At 40.3% G+C, this 12,010-nt stretch overlaps 1 long non-coding RNA gene across 1 annotated transcript in view; it reads right to left on the bottom strand.

The window, feature by feature from the left end:
- Nucleotides 1-7,867: 7,867 nt before the first annotated feature.
- LOC141507304 (uncharacterized) overlaps nt 7,868-12,010 on the bottom strand; it is a 45,560-nt gene continuing 41,417 nt past the window's right edge. Inside the window, exons 2-3 of the long non-coding RNA XR_012474117.1 lie at nt 9,868-9,954; nt 7,868-7,975 (exon numbers count right to left, since the gene is read on the bottom strand). This is a non-coding gene — a long non-coding RNA (uncharacterized LOC141507304). The remainder of the gene's footprint in view (nt 7,976-9,867; nt 9,955-12,010) is intronic.

The following is a 12,010-nucleotide window of genomic DNA, read 5'->3' as shown; positions in this document are numbered from 1 at the left end:
GAGAAGGCCAGTGTCAAAAGTTGTCAGAGGGGTGACTAGGTGGCTAGGTGGCATAGTGGATAAAGCACTGGCCCTGGAGTCAGGAGTACCTGGGTTCAAATCCAGTCTCAGATACTTAATAATTACCTAGCTGTGTGGCCTTGGGCAAGCCACTTAACCCCGATTGCCTTGCAAGAACCTAAAAAAAAGAAAAAAGAAAAAAAGAATTAGTCATACTAAACATAGTATGCTGGTAATGGGTGAACAAATCAGAATGGAAAAAATTTTCCTAAAAAAAAAAGACTGAAAAGGGTGGCTAGGTGGCGCAGCACCGGCCCTGAAGTCAGGAATACCTGGGTTCAAATCCGGTCTCAGACACTTCATAATTACCTAGCTGTGTGGCCTTGGGCAAGCCACTTAACCGGGGTTCCGTTTGCCTTGCAAAAAAAACCTAAAAAAAAAAGTTGTCAGAGGAAAGGGGTCAATAGACTTCAGTGAAGTACCTTTCCTCCTGGAAAATACTAGGCAAGTCCCTGTCACCAGGCATAAGACAAGTCCCCATCAACAAAAAAAATGAATCCCTGCCCTAACCTGAAAGGATTAAGTCTTTGAGTTCCTGTTCCCTTCAATGTATACCCAACTCTCTGCCCTTTTAAAAGCTCACCCTTGGGGCAGCTAGGTGGCATAGTGGATAGAGCACCAACCCTGGAGTCAGGAGTACCTGAGTTCAAATCTGGCCTCAGACACTTAATAATAATCACCTAGCTGTGTGGCCTTGGGCAGGCCACTTAACCCCATTGCCTTGCAAAAACCTTAAAAAAAATAAAAATTAAAAAAAGCTCACCCACTCCTCAACTGAGTCATTTGTCTTCCTCTGAGAAGCTAGGTCACTCTGTGGAAGCATGCTCTCCCAAATAACCTCTCAGACCAATACCCTTCCATATATACTATATATTCTCTCATGGTGGTTGCTGATTTTGATGCTGCTACTGCTAATCTTTTCTTCCCTTAGCTTTTGCTAATCACAGGAATACATAAAATTAACTTTTTTTTTTGCCCTTAAATTCTTCTGGGTCAGAGTTGATCTTTTAAGTGAATTCTTCTACATTTGCTGGAATCCTTGAAACCTTTAGCTGAATATATTTTCCTGGTAACGAGAGCAGAGTAAAGACTAAGAATACTAGAATACTATGAAGGGATAAAGTGATAAAGGACTAGAAAAGTCAGAGAATTTTATATTTGATCCTGGAAAAAATAGGGAGCCATGGGGAAGCTAGGTGGCGCAGTGGATAGAGCACCAGCCCTGAAGTCAGGAATACCTGAGTTCAAATCTGGCCTCGGACACTTAATAATAATCACCTAGCTGTGTGGCCTTGGGCAAGCCACTTAACCCCATTTGCCTTGCAAAAACTAAAAAAAAAAAAAAAAATAGGGAGCCACTTGAGTTTATTGAATAAGGGAGTGATATGGTTGGATCTGTGCTTTAGGAAGATCAATTTAACAGTTAAATGGAAGATGGCCTAGAGCCTAGAGAAACTTGAGATAGGAAGACCAATCAACAGGCTATTGCAATAGTCCAGGAGTAAGGTTCTAAGGACTTGCACCTGGGTGATGGCAGAGTCAGAGAAGAAAAAGTACATATATCAAAAATGTTATGAAGGGAGAGTCAATAGCCCCTAAGAATAGATTGGATGAAGTGGGGGTGGCAGTTAAAGCGGCCAGACATCAAGGGGTAATGAGAATGCAGCTATTGACCTTGCCTGATCTAGTGCTATGAATTTCCTGGGGGTTACTGAAGTCATGTTGAAAAATAACATTGAATGACAGACTTGAGAGAATGACAGACTACCTGCCTTTAATCTCAATGGACCCCATGATTGGGGAATATCCAAACTGATTTCTAGTTGCTGCTCTGAAAACCCAAGACATATTATCTAACCAGATGTCACCCCTAAATATGCTCTCAGCCTTCTCTAAGAACTTTTGATTGTTATTTAAAACAATGTATATAAGGCTTTGTCTTCCATGAGACTTTTTCCCCTGTTGAAATGCATCTAAGCCTGTACCTCTTCTGCCTGTCTTGAGCACTCTCACACCCTGGTGCTCTGGGGTGGCCCCCCAGATTGCAATTCCTTTGCCTTGGTCCAAAGATCCTAGTTTTTGCTGTTTTAGTAGTCTTCTTTATTTCAGGTTGATATTACCTAAATTGTGAGCCTAGGAACATAGTGGTTACCCTTGGTAGGAAAGTTAGAATAGGGGGGAATGTTTGGGTGGGAAGGTAACTTTTGCACCTGTTAAGTTTAAGATGTCAATGGGCCACCAGTTTGTTTCACCATGAGTCTGGTGCAGGGAGGAGGGTGATGGGATATCACATATGTAACAGAATGTTCAGAATAAAGCTTAATGAATTACCAGAAATGAAAGAAGATATTTAAGTCTAGTAGATCATCTAATCTGTTGTCATTTTATTCTTCATAACATCTTTTACCTCTATATCTACTCTATTCATATAATCACCACCCTAGTTTAGGCCCCTGTAGCATCTTACTTGGATTATTAGAATATCTTTCTAATTGGTCTCCCTGCTTGGAGTCTCTCTCATGTCTTATCTATTCTCCCTATAGTCAAGTCTTTTCCTCCCTCAAATACTTTCATCTTCTAGTGATGTAGAGAATTATGAATAGCAGAAACAAAATCTGTTAAATGGGTGGAGGTTCCTGCTCTTGAGAACCTGCCTCCCTTGGACACTGTTGACTGTATTTTGTCCCCATTTTTCCTTCCACTCAACTTTGGCCTGGACACTGGTGGGCAGGAAATGATGAAATTGGAGATCAAATACCTTGAGACAGGAAGGACCAATACATAGACTGTCATTGGAAGTTACCTAGTCCAAAGTGTGAGACCACTCCCCAAGCACCACCCTCTGTCCAGCCTACAATGGAGGGGGTATTTAACAGGAAGCACTGGCCCTTTGCGTCTCTTTCTTCTTCTGTCTCCCATCCAGAAGGATAAGGCTTTCTCTGGCTCTTCTTTAATCCATGTAGAGCACTGGGGGCCTCACCATGTGGTCTGGTTAAGCCCTTCTGTCTCTCTGTCTTTGTCTTTCTCTCTTCCTTTCCAGACTTCAGTTTGTTATAAATAAATGAAAAGAAAAACCTGCTAGAGTGTGAAAAAATTGTACATTTTATTCACGAATCTTGCAAGATACACCTTACAAGGTATGGGTACTTCACTCCTAGGCATGAAGCACACCTTAGTCTCAGGAGTCAGGTAATTTATTGTCCTCAGAAACCCTTCCTCTTGGATGTTCATAGGTTCTCAGAGTTTGAGTTACAATCTAAAAGGTCTGCCCATTCCATGATATGCCCCTAATATGATGCCCCCCATATCATACGGTGCATGATATGCTAATGAACCCCAATCGTCACAGGGGGTGTGTGGGTTAATATTCAATTATGTAATTGTGCAGACTTGGTAGCATTAGGTCAGGATCTCTAGGTCACTTTTGACTGGTTGAGAACCAGTTTGGGGTTGGGTATCCCTGGAATGGGATTAGGAAAACTCTTCCAGTCCTGTGATTGGCTGGACCACTCCCCCTTTGGAATGGATTCCCTAAGGCTCCCCTCCACATCTTGTGAAGATCATCATCACCCTATATTTCTCACAACTTCCCCTTTTGTAATGGATTCCCTTAGTCTCCTCTCCACATCCTGTGAAGATGAACACCCTACATTTCTCACAACTCCCCCCTTTTCTTCTTAATAACAACTTGATCTTCACATTTCACCAGCAGTGTCTTCCTCAAATTGTTTTAATATTAACTCACATTCCTCATCCTTGATAGGGCTACTAACTTTCTCAATTAATATTTTTACCTCTTCCTTATTAGAGCCATACACCAGTCCTAATTTGCTGATAGAATCTTGTACTATTTGAGTTATTAACTGGATCATACATGGTTGATGCACACAGCTAATAGGATTCTCCCACTTAAGGCCAATAGTAAGATACCCAGTAACTGTTTCCACCAAGAACCAGTAAACCAATTCATCCAAGAGGTACTAAATGGGCTTGTCCAGGTTTGGACTAGAACATGTGCCAACTTTCTAATATCCTTAGTTATCTTCTTTATCACCTGCCCATTGTCATATATCTTTAGGCAGCAGATTGACAAGTTCAGTTTACTGCAGACTACTCCTTCCTTGGCCAACAGGTAGTCTAGTACCAATCTATGTTGAATACTCACCTCTCTTGTTTGCGTGACTTGGGCAGCCAGCAAGTCTAAGGCCCTAGCTGTGTGATTGGTAATTTTTCCACTATAGCTTGGAGTCTTATTAGCCTATTCAGGATATAAATTGGGGTTCCATAGCCCCAATTCCCATCCTGTGCCCAGGTAGTAGGCCCTTAAGTCTAGATAACTTCCTGACCAACTCTTTGGACAACTGGGTCCAGGCAGTAGTCCTACAAATCCAATAATGTCCCTCTAGTGCTAGTTGGTCTTCCAGGAATAGTTTCCATCAAATGGATAATATTGTTCCTCTTCTTTACTTCCAAGGGGCCCTCTTAAATAGGCCATATAATCATCATGATAATAGGTACATTTCCAAAGTTGTTGTACCTCCTTCCACTGCAAGTTTTTAAACCAAATGTCTTTAGAAAGGTCTTCCAGGCTCCAAAATCCAAACTAAATTCCTTATTTTGTGCCATTGGATCAACCCCAAGAATAGCTAATATACTTAGTGATGTTCCTTAAATTATCTTTCTTGCAAATGGCCATTTCAGCACTTTCCTTGCAAATCCATACTAACTCATAATCAGTTTCCCTTAACAAATGCCCCAGTTTGCACATCTTTACAAGGGATGCAGGTACCATCATTAATCTCACATGAGTCTGAGGCCACCTATCATTGTTGAGTCCTGAATATATGTACCCTGCTTCTGGACATGGCCAGACATTTGCTACTCCCCAGGCAAATATCCTGGCCAGTCACTTATAAACAATAGTCATCCTGAACTGACTCAGTCACATGCCACTGGTACCTCTCTCCTCTGGATCAGAATTCTGTGCCGCAGTGTACCTCTGACCAGGGACTGAGAATCTAGGACAGACCCAGGGGTAACCAAACTGCTGTGAACTATGTATGGCAAGTCTAACAGCCACACCAAAAGACTGGGCATTGACTTCTGCCAGCTAGACTCTCCTCCCACCTTTACTAACACCCTGTTGTCTAAATCAGAGATAGGACTCATTCCCTATACAAACTCACATAGCTATAATAATGCCACCCACTAATCTCTCTTTCTCTCTCAATGGAGAACATTTTCACCCTGCCTCCCCTCTTCCTTTCCCTAAGGAGAGGGCATAAGTAGGGGTGTCACACTTACAGAGTCAAGGGCAAGTTACAGATAAACAATGTACACATAGGTGAGAGATGGTGAAAATGAACTGGTCCAGTGTCTCTCCTCTCTTCTCTTCTCTTCTCCCTTGGAGGCATCCAATGTCCTTCAGCAGCTTCTGAATATGTTCCAAAAAAGTCCTCTCCAGCTCTGACTCCTTGAGACCTTGTCTTCTGGTAGAGAAACTACTTAACATCTTATTCAGATCAAAACACATGTTTCCATCACTAAACAATGAGATTCTGGAGCTTATTGCAATTTACATTTTGCCTTATTGCCATATTGACACACATAGTTCACTTTTAACACAAACTTCCATTAGTATTTTACTACATGAGCAAACTCACAAGCTTGAGTCAATGTGATCATTCTCATTGGGAGTTTGCTCCATACACATACATTCAAGAGTACCCAGCATCTGGCTTAAAACAATTTTAACCTTTGCTCTCATTACAATAACGATGGCTTAACAACATCCTTAACCAAAATGAATTTTTTTTCCCAAATATTCCCATATTTTCCTTTTCCTGGTATACTTCTCTAACTCATACTCGTTTCCTCAAACTACAACTTGAAACTGTAATTATGCTAAGAATTTTCCATTCTTCTTATCTAAATATCCCCTCTAATACAAAAACTAAGGAAACTTAATTCCTATCTTAGCATGTAGCTGATAGCAGGTGTCAGAGCCAGACACCTAACCCATCTCTGGCTATTAGATCTAATTTACCTAAAACTTTCCAGGACATTAAAGGAAATTTCCTTTATGAGTATTGACTATTAGTGTCCAGGCAGAGGTCACATGGGTAAGTCAAATGTCTTAGGCCAGATTTATTCTTCCAGGTGAGATATTATCCAAATGTCATTTTGGGGAAATCAAGTCAAAGGGGTCCAACCTCAGCCATACTGAGAAGAGGCCCCTTCGGCTGCCCATCCCTATCACCTGACATCCTTGGCCCATTGACTTCCTTGGCTCCAAGAACATGATATTTACCAAGTAGTATTTCTTTTTGTTGACCATGCTGGTATCTGACATAAGAGAAAATTAAAAGTCCTGTGATCTAACATAGTTGTTTTACCTAGTTAGAACTTCCAGTGAATACAATTATAATCTTAATGGAGCCCCAATTAAGGAAACCCCTACTTCAATTATCTTTGCTGGGTCTTTGCCTAAAACCTGGTATTCTAACTATGTCTGGCCCTACAGGCCTGTCTCCTACCACTTACTAGAGACATCCCTTTGTCTGAAATCATATCTACTTTATCTCTACATAAAGATGACATATCAGATTCCCCTTGGCTAGAGAAACCTCCTTCTAGACTGTTATATATTACAACAAATAAATGCCTCCTTTGTCCAGGAGATTGCACAGAGAAATATCAAATTATCTTGTGATTATCTTTCCTATTTTATATAGTGCTTTTACTTCAAAGCAAACAACCACTGCTTTAGAATATACATATATAGATCCAAAATATTCCCAATTCACATACATAGCTAGAAACTTCTATACATAAACTTGGGTATCTACTAGCCATCCTCAACATACAAATGGTTATTTTTCCCGAGGCAATTGGATTAAGTGGCCTGTCCAAGGTCACACAGCTAAGCAATCACTAAGTACCTGAGGCCTGACATGAACCCAGGTCTCCTGAGTCTGGGGCTGTTGCTCTATCCACTGAGCCACCTAGCCGCCCCCTAACATACAATTTACTTTTCAGAATTTTTTAAAACCATTAAAACATCTTAGGTAGCCTTAAATTTTCAATATGCGTTGTTAATTTCATTATAACAGAACAGAAATAATAGTAACAGAGTAACACACAAATTACTAGATTGTACAAAGCAATCCCTCCATTATTACATTATTCATGAACCCACAGATCTATCCCAGAAAGGGTCATACTTTTTCATATTTTCCTTATTGCCCTTTAAAGCAATCATCTTAATCCCAGGCTTTAACAATACAGAATTTAAATAACATATTCACAATAGATAGCTAAATACTGCAGATATAATCTCCTTGCAGTTACAAAAGAATTACATAACTGAAAAACATCTTATTCATCAATAAGTTACCTTACAATAGGGCCTACAATTGCATTTTGTTCAGAGCCCCCCCATCAGCTGCCTGCAGTTATCAAGAGAGAAGTCCACATTCTTGACTTCTTTAAAATTAAACATGCATTGTTAATATACATTAAACATTAAGATTCTTATAATCTCATTTCCCTTAGAACAAGAGCAAAATGAATATCCCATGTTCTTTAAACTTTTGTCTCTTTACCCAAATTCTCAGAATTCAATCTCATACATGACACATTTAAAACCCCAATGTAATTATAACTCAACTAACTTCCCAACAGTTTAGTTTGATAAAAACTTTAGAGTAGGGGCAGCTAGGTGGTGTAGTGGATAAAGCACTGGTCTTGGAGTCAGGAGTACCTGGGTTCAAATCCGGTCTCAGACACTTAATAATTACCTAGCTGTGTGGCCTTGGACAAGCCACTTAACCCCATTTGCCTTGCAAAAAACAAAACAAAAAGTTTTAGAGTACCTTATACAGAGAATCCAGCACTCACATTCCCAAAGCTCTATCTAAAATAAAAATACAATTGTTAGCATTATTAAACTTAACATTAAAATTAATTAGAGCTTTTCCCCAAAAGAAATCAGTAAACATCCCTGATAACCTAGGTATTTCTCTTCTTAGTTAATACAGTACCACTTTTCTTTAACCCAAAGGTGTTACAAAAGAGTTTAAAATCCCAAACCACATAACTCCTTGCAAAAGTTACAATAGTGTAAAAATAGTTTAATCCCAAACTAATTTAACAATCTAGATTATTTAATTCCTCCCATTCTGTACAAATTTTGTCAGAATGTTACAACACTAGTATCCCTCTTTTAAAACCCTCAGTGCATTTCCCAAAACTCTAGTTCAGAAACTTTAAAAACAATGTGAGTCACCACTCAGGCCACGTGGCCAGCAGATATTCATTAAACATGATTTCCTTTCAATAAAGGATTCTCTTAACCCCTGGATCTTAGATACTTTTTTTCCCTTTCCCATCACACAGCCCACCAGTGGAGGGATCTTTCCCTTTAAGGCTTAAGCACTTGAGCTCTCCTGTCTCTCCCCCTCCCTCCATGGGTGGGTGGGGCACTTAGGTAGACTCAGTCTAGGGTTCAAGTCTTAACAAGATGGCAGATGGGATCAAGACCACCACCAAGTCCAACCCACCAACCCTTGCACCAACCCTTGCCTCAACCCAGGGAGAAAGCATAAGGATAGGAAATCTTTCCTCCTCTAACTTCTTGCTCATTCCCTTAAAGGTTCTTTCTTCTCTTGAACTTCTTCTAAACTCTTTCCCCAAAGCACAAATTGCTTTTTTTTTTTAAGAATCCCCCTCCCCTTTCTTTAACTCTGCACACCTAGCACAATACCCCAGTACCACCGGGTGAGGGAGGGGCTGATTTCCACTGGGGGCCGCTGCACAGCCACTTCCTTCTCCTCTTAGAATGATTTGTAAGCCACTTTACAAAGTTCCTAAAATCCAGGGAGAAAACATGGAATCTTTCCCAGACACTTGTAAGGATAAAAATATCTTCCCTCCTAGAACTTCTCAATCCTTCCCTTCTCTTAAACTCTTCTAAACGCTCTCCAAACCACAGCTTTTTCTCTTTACAAATCCCCCTCCCTTCCCTTAACGCTACACGCCTGGCATAGCTACCCCTGGCTCAGTGAGGGAAGGGCTGATTTCCACGTGGGGGCCGCTGCACACTACTTCCTTCTCCCCCACCTTCTGAAACTCCTGGGCCCAATTCCCAGCTAGCCCTCTTTTAAAACTTAAGCTGGGTCCTCAGACCCAGAGATGCCTAAAAGAGACATGTACACAAGACAGGACATAATAAATACACACACTCCCGTGGGAACATTCAAACTCACTCATACAATATTGTATCCAATCAGCTTCCTTAATTTAGAAAGCATTTCTTTTTCTCTCCTCTCTCCAGACTTTCACTTTCCTCCTGGGCCCTGCTGTTAGCCCCCTCCTCTCTAGGAGCGGCCAGAGGATCCCACCTATTTTTTTTTAATCTTTTTCTAACTTGCTTAGACATAATTTAGCATTCCCAATTATCCAGCATGCTGCATATTTCACCTCTTTATTTAAAGGTACCTTATGGTTCACTGTTCATCAGACCCAAACCTTGGCCACCAGACAGACTGTCCTTGGATGGGGATTTGTGGCCATTCAGAACAGCAATATCTGATGAACTTAGTTTTCTCTTTACCCTGGACAGCATCCTTGCTGTCCCAGCTAGCTCATTTCTTACCCAAAGGCCTCTCCTTGGGTATTGGATATTGGGGGGGGTCTCTTCCTCCCCTCCCTGAGGCACCTTTTCTACCCCTGGCCTCCCATCTAGGACTTCCTTTCCTGGAATTGTCTAGAATCAGCCTTGAAAGATAAAAACCTAAGTTTCCCTACCTTTCTGGGTCATTTCCACAATTTTCCATCACCCTCCCCGTCAATGGCAGGGTTTCAGGTCCATTCAGAGATCCACCTGAGGGAACCCTGCAAAAGAAACAAGGATCCGGCTTGAAATCAAACTATGAGGCCTCCTTCCCCCGGTCTCTTCTGGGGCTTCCTTGAGGTGTTCTGAAGATCCCAAACGAGCCCCCAAATTGTTATAAATAAATGAAAAGAAAAACCTGCTAGAGTGAGAGAAAATTGTACATTTTATTCATGAACCTTGCAAGATACACCTTACAAGGTATGGGTACCTCACTCCTAGCTATGAAGCATACCTTAGTCTCAGGAGTCAGGTAATTTATTGTCCTCGGAAACACTTTCCCCTCCCTCTTGGATGTTCATAGGCTCTCAGAGTTTGAGTTACAATCTAAAAGGTCTGCCCATTCCATGATATGCCCCTAATATGATCACCCCCATGTCTCAGAGTGATTCTTCATAGTGGATAATTGAACAATCAGCAGCACTAAGATAAATAGCATACAAACTCCTCAGCTAAATATTTAAAGGTTTCCTTAATCTAGTTCTTGGATCCCTTTCCTACTTTATTTCACTTCATGAGTCACATGTTACAGTGGGGTCAAGTTGCTGATTCTCACCCTGATCTCAAAATTCTACCTCTTGCCTTTGGGCATTTGTTCAGACCATCTCCCATATAGAATTCCCTTCTTCCTCAAACTCTGCTTCTCCTAGATGTTAGGTGTTAGATTCTTTCCTCTCAGAATGCCTTATATTTACTTGTTGATGAACATGTTATATGTTAGAAATAAATCTTTAAAAGAAAAATAAAGACTCTAGGATGAATGAAGTAACTTAAAAATTTAATACATTCCTTCAGGAATGGATGCATGCCATCAAAGACAGACTCAGCTTTTACCTCTGCCCCTGAAACTCCAGTTCCCTCCCTCAGACCCTTATTGGCTGGGGATTAAGTAATTCTCAATTTCCTGTCCACCTCTTGTATGCTACTCCTTGATATGTTCCCCCACCCTGGTCATGCCTCCATACACATCCCACATTATTCTAATGAACCTTAAACTCCTCCTAGGACAGAGAAGTTAATATGCATAAACTTTTAAGCATTCTCAGAATAATGAATCCAAGTAACCCTTAAGTCACCCTATTTCTATGTTAATCTTCTTGATTTATACATACATCTATTTGTCTACTTGGTATTGTTCATCAGGATGCAGTTATATGGATTACCTATTTCCTTTGAATTTTACTAATTGAGTCCTTCCTCTTTTTACGGAAATACAAAAATATTTCATTTCTTTCATTACATTTCTTCCATTCAAATGTAAGCTCCTTGATGGCAAGGACTTTGTTTTTGTAGCTCCAGCACTTTCCACAGTACTCTGTACCTAATAGATGCTTGATAAATATTTATTGAATTAAATGAAAGGAGGTAAAATTAAATCTCCTTTCAAATCAAATCTGTTTGTTCTGAGTATTTATTTTTAAGCAGTTTGAATGGAAACTTAGACCAATGCCATAACAAGAACTTGGAGTAAAAAAAATTATTAAATAGCTTTTATTCTTTCTTCAGATTTATTTGAGAGGTTATTTGTTGTTCAGTACCTAAGAGTAAAATGTTACAGATGAGGATAGATAGAATTATTAGCTCAAAAAATTAAACTCAGAAACCCCTTTAAGACGTTAACAATAGGGGCAGCTAGGTGGTACAGTGGATAGAACACCGGCCATGGAGTCAGAAGGACCTGAGTTCAAATCTGTACCCAGTCACTTAATAATTACCTTGCTGTGTGACCTTGGGCAAGTCACTTAATTCTATTGCCTTGCAAAAACCAATAAAATAAAATATTAACAATTTTGGGCATAGTTCATAGTCTCAGGCATCCTTGATTGTGAAATTAACATTTGCTACTTCTAAATAAGGATATTAGAGTTACTGTTCTTACATTTTCTAAATACTTTTAGTTTCTTTCAATCTCTCCCTACTCCTTCCCTCCCATCTTCCTTACTGCTTTCCCCCTTTCTACACACACTCTCTCCACCTTCCTCATTCTGTTATCTTTCCTTTTCTCCTTTCCCTTCTCCTCTTCACCTTCTTCTCCTTACCCTTTCCTTTCCCTCCCTA

This window comes from Macrotis lagotis, chromosome 1, assembly GCF_037893015.1.
Source record: "Macrotis lagotis isolate mMagLag1 chromosome 1, bilby.v1.9.chrom.fasta, whole genome shotgun sequence".
NCBI classification, from domain to species: domain Eukaryota; kingdom Metazoa; phylum Chordata; class Mammalia; order Peramelemorphia; family Peramelidae; genus Macrotis; species Macrotis lagotis.
The sequence above is the reverse complement of the archived record's forward strand: the minus strand, read 5'-3'. Positions and strand labels throughout refer to the sequence as shown.